The 5,405-nt window shown below is 32.2% G+C and overlaps 1 pseudogene; it reads left to right on the forward strand.

Annotated features, from left to right (window-relative positions):
- Positions 1 to 3,495: 3,495 nt before the first annotated feature.
- Positions 3,496 to 4,416, forward strand: LOC125101295 (olfactory receptor 2AK2-like; annotated as a pseudogene).
- The last annotated feature ends 989 nt before the right edge of the window (positions 4,417 to 5,405 follow it).

Here is a 5,405-nt window from a genome sequence, read left to right on the forward strand (position 1 = left end):
TCCTGGGATCGAGCCCTGCCTCGGGCTTTCTGCTCTGCCGGGAGCCTGCTTCCTCCTCTCTCTCTGCCTGCCTCTCTGCCTACTTGTGATCTCTGTCTGTCAAATAAATAGATAAAATCTTTAAAAAAATAATGCAGAGTTCAAATCCATGTGTATATTCTAAAGGCAAAATTAAGTTAATTAATACTTTTTAAAACACTATCAGATAGGACTGGCAACATCATTGTTTTTCATTTTTACAAATATATGAAAATATTTGGCTAGACCTTATCTTTTTTTTTCTTCTTTTTCTTTTGGAGCACTGACATCAGCTCTAATGAAGTAACAAATGGAATGGATAGTATGTGCTTAATTGTGGACTAGAGACCAAGTTTTCCCAAAAGGGCTGTTGAAATCAAAATGAGTTTCCACCATCATTGGGCAGTTAGTCCATTTGCCTTAAGAGGTTAAAAATCTTACATAAAGGGAACCAAATGTCTGTGTGTGTTTAAGTTAATTTTTCTACTAAATTTGTTATGCTAAATGATCAAAGTTTTGTTTTCTATGGCAAAAAATAAAATAAAATCGTATAGACTTAAGGTACATTAACAGTCCCTAAAATAAGTTTCAAATTAGAGATTTAAGTATGAAATACTTTTGAATTTCTCTCCAAATCACTTTTTTTTGCTGTTTTTCAGATGTGTCACACTAAATAGCTTGATTATTCAAAGTATATTTGGTTCTGCCTATGTAACTACATATTACATGTAATACATATATGATATATAAAATATATATAATGTAGTTTTACTACATTACTACATTTTACATACATTACTACATTTTCCTACCTTTACTATATTTTTCATACAAATCATGTAGTTTTACTAAAATTCCTTTTTCTTTCTTTCTTTCTTTCATTGCTGTGATTGCTACCCTCACATAGGTTTTAGGGATCCTTCCTATATACACTATTGCAGACACATCTTTCATTCTTTTTTAATGCTTAACTTTAAGAACAAAATTCTAGAAGAATTAGACACAGCTCCATATGAGGGTATATATTTCAAAAGAAATGACCTTTAGATTATTTTATAAAAGTAAAGAAAAATTTGTTTGTTCATCAAGGAGAAAATATACGATTTTAAGGAAATATTTTTTTCTTTAGTTTCAAAGACATGACTTGGTGGAGAGAAAAAAATCTTCTTCACAGTATCAGTCATTCAACTGTCAAACAAGTGTTTAATCTGCTGAGTTCTCTGAGATAAGTGAAAAGAATTTGGTGTGGCTTGATGAGTTTAATACAACCTATATAGAAAAGGAAAATATGCAATTAGTATCAGACATACTATTTAAAGTAATGCATTTCATTTTGAAGTTTATGTAGTGTGAATTCTATTATGCATCTCACATGCAGACTTTCTCAATGGGACTATTTTTGAGTTGACTGTGTTATCAATATATTACTAAATGAGAGGTAAGTATTTGAGATTTGTTTGGTCTTATACTGAACTTGAATCATCCCAGGCTTAACGGACAAAGGAGATGAAGGATATTTTGATGCAATGAGATAGGAGCAGAGTCTGGTAGCACTGTGTACCACTTACTTAAAGAGTATGACTTTGAAATATTCTTGTATTCTTGAAGGGACTAGTGAATATATATTTTTTTCTTTCTTCTTGAAGCCCTAACATTTTACATTATGTTTAGCATAAATTTATATGCAACATTTTTGAAATAATTGAACTATGAAAAAGAAGTGAAGTATTTCAGGAAATTAAAAAAATACATGGTGAAAATTTAATGTGGCTCAATTAAATTTTTTGTACATTTTATGGTTCCATACAAGTCATGATTATATTTAGTAATTATATTTTGAAAAAATCCGTTTTGATACTTACCTTATTACTGACTGAAAATATGAAGGTGATAACACATTTTTTAAATGTATGGCTTCCATTTCTACTCATTGCTTTAATGTATATTTCTTGTGAGTTACCTAATTCTTTTACTTTAAATAAAATTTACACTAAAGATTTTTAATCAAAGCAGAATTCAAAATTCAAGGGAAGTGTGGAAAATGCTAATAAAATTATGTGTGGACTGTAAGAATCATGAGGTTTTTATTAGGATGAAAATAACGGTAGATAGAATTACTTATTTTATAAAATTGTTTAGGTAGAAATTTCTGACTTTCAGTTTATGGATCTAATAATATTAAGCTTATTCTGAATTCAACTATGGTAAACACACTCTTTAATATTGCTTCCTTTCTCCTGTCAAGTTTCCAGTTTGGGTGTAAAACAAACTTAAAGATGATGCTATTTTAAATTTCTTACTTTATGTTGAAATTTTAAGATGTTGAAGGGCATCTTGGCTCTTTCCAAAGTTTGGCAATTGTGGCCATTGGTGCTTTTAAAGTTGTTACTTAAGTCATCAGAGCTACCTGATAGAGTTGTTTTAATATTGGGAATTGTAATTTTTAAATTATATTGGTGAACATAATATAAGAGTTGTCAGGCTTCAATGTATTTATGTTAATGTAACTTGAAAAATTTGCAAAATTTTGAAAAATTACATGGAGTGTAACTTCACATGTGGAATTTCATCTATTCCTGAAAAGTGCTTTTGGTTGTTGGAAGAGGAGTCTGGGTGTTAGAGAATTTCATTTTGGAGGAAAGTAGATGCTGGATACCTTTCAGGTGCTTCTCATCTTAACACGTACTTTTGTCCTTTTTTCCTCTTTTATTGAGTGAAATTTTTTTTATTATTTATAATACATTAATGTGGAAGAAACTAAAATTAATTTCTTGAGCTTTGTGGAAGAGTTTTTACAGAATTTAATCTTTTAACACTTACCATACTATTACCTTTTGGAATCAGAGGTGCAGAAAAAGAAAAATAAAACTGATCAGATAACTTTGTATATGCTTTAGAAATACCCATATATTCTGGACTTAAAGACAGGAAAAAGAGAAGAAAATATGTATTTTTCAAACTGGATGGAAATTTACCGTGTGTTTAGTACTGTCATAAATTAATTGGGATATGGAGTGTGATTAATGTATTGGATGTTCAAAAAATATAGAGCTTGGGGAGAGTATGTGTTGTAACAATTACTGGGTACTATATAAGACTGATGAATCACAGACCTGTACCCCTGAAACAAATAATACATTGTATGTTAATTAACTGAATTTAAATTTTAAAAAAGGAGCTTAAAAAATTGAGTAAGCAGAAATTCTATAAAAGTCACCCTGTGTGTAAAAATTTTGATTCATTTCTGATTATAAGGAGTTTGCTATCTGAAAGTTACCAAATTAAGATAATTTTGTTTTCTATTCATTTTGGGTAGAAAATCAACGTAATGTACCATCTGGATACTTTATTTGACTGAGGAAATGGTCTGGATGCAATTCAACTCATTTAATAATCTTTCCTTTTTTATTAAAGGTCAATCCTTCTCTTTGCATGGAATCTTTATGTAAGATCTGATCTGATATTGGGAATCAAACTATGAAGACAGGAAATCAAAGTGCTGAAACAGATTTTATACTCTCTGGTCTTTTCCAGTTTGGTCAAAAGGATGCTTTCCTCTTTGTTGCCATTGTAATTCTCTTTGCAGTGGCTCTGATGGGGAATATCGTACTGATTCTTCTCATTTGACTGAACACCAGACTCCACACTCCAATGTACTTTCTACTCAGTCAACTCTCCTTCATGGATATAATGAACATTTCCACCACAGTGCCCAAGATGACCACTAACTTTCTGTCAAATAGTAAGACCATTACTTTTTTAGGCTGTGTGATTCAAACATTTTTGTTCATGGTCCTTGGTGGAACTGAAGCCCTTCTTCTTGGTTTCATGTCTTACAACCAATATGTAGCCATCTGTCACCCTTTACACTATCCCATACTCATGAGCAAGAAGATTTGTTGGTTCATGGTTACATGTGCATGGACCAGTGGTTCTATCAATGCTTTAATACACACATTGTATGTATTTCACCTTCCATTTTGCAGATCATGGCTCATCAACCACTTTTTCTGTGAACTTCCATCTCTATTACAACTGGTGTGTCAGGACACATCCATGTATGAGTATACAGTCATTCTGAGTTGTCTTATTATTCTACTGCTACCTTTCATGGCCATTCTAGCATCCTATGCATGTGTCCTTCCTGTGGTTTTTCAGATGAGCTCAGGCAAAGGACAGACAAGAGCTGTTTCCACTTGCTCCTCTCACCTGATTGTGGCAAGCCTATTCTATGTGACTGGTCTCTCCACCTATACAAGGCCACACTCTTTGCATTCTCCAGAGCAAGATAAGGCAGTGGCAGTGTTTTACACCATTATCACACCCCTTCTGAACCCGTTTATATATAGCCTGAGGAATAAGGACGTTATTGGGGCCATGAGAAGATTGTTGTCATAATGGATGTTTGCATATGAAATGTCACATTGGGAACCCGTTATTGATTGAGATTGAACAACATAGATTATTTTGCCTGGATACTGCTTTGGAGCATTAAAACCCTGAGAAATATTTTAAAAATAAATAAATTGATAAATTTATTGATCCCTGCTGTATTCAGAATTCACTTAATTATATGTATTGAAACTGGATAAATTTCCAATCTGGAAGCAGGAAAAATGGTGCTGTTGTCAACATTATCTAGCTTCTGAAGCTATAGATTTCATGATCATCAACTCAATGTTTATGTCTCACGACTATTTTTCAGTGTGTTCCTTAGTATCTGAAATGCAATGAAAAGGAAATATAACCTATTCAAACATGTAACATTAAAAGGATCAAAGCAAAGGGCACCTCGGTGGTTCAGTGGGTTAAGCCTCTGCCTTCGTCTCACGTCATGATCTCAGGGTCCTGGGATCAAGTCCTGCATTGGGCTCTCTGCTCAGCAGGGAACCTGTTCCTCCTCTGTCTCTCTCTGCCTGCCTCTCTGCCTACTTGTGATCTCTGTCTGTCAAATAAATAAATAAAAATCTTTTTAAAAATAAAAAAAATAAAAAGATAAATGCAAAAAAAATCTTATGTAGAAAGTGTACTTCTTTCATTCATTCATTCATATGCACACTCAAAATTGATTTATTACTTTATGTGTGTGTAACTGCTACAGGCATTTTTGATACAGAAGTAAAAAAGATAAGAACCAACAGAAATCTTTGAACTCATCAGGTTTGCATTTCAATACAGGGAGATATAAAATTAATAAAATAAATATGAATAGTTTAGATTATGTCAAATGTAGTAATTAATAGAAAAAATGCTGGACATGGGAAAGGGTTAAGCCAGAGAGTTTTGTAATTTTATATAAAATAGTCCAATAGAGACAACTATGAGAGTGATACTTGGTGAAAATTTAACTGAGATGAAGAAATAATTAAAATGGATATGTCATAGAG

Source organism: Lutra lutra, chromosome 5, assembly GCF_902655055.1.
Source record: "Lutra lutra chromosome 5, mLutLut1.2, whole genome shotgun sequence".
NCBI lineage: Eukaryota > Metazoa > Chordata > Mammalia > Carnivora > Mustelidae > Lutra > Lutra lutra.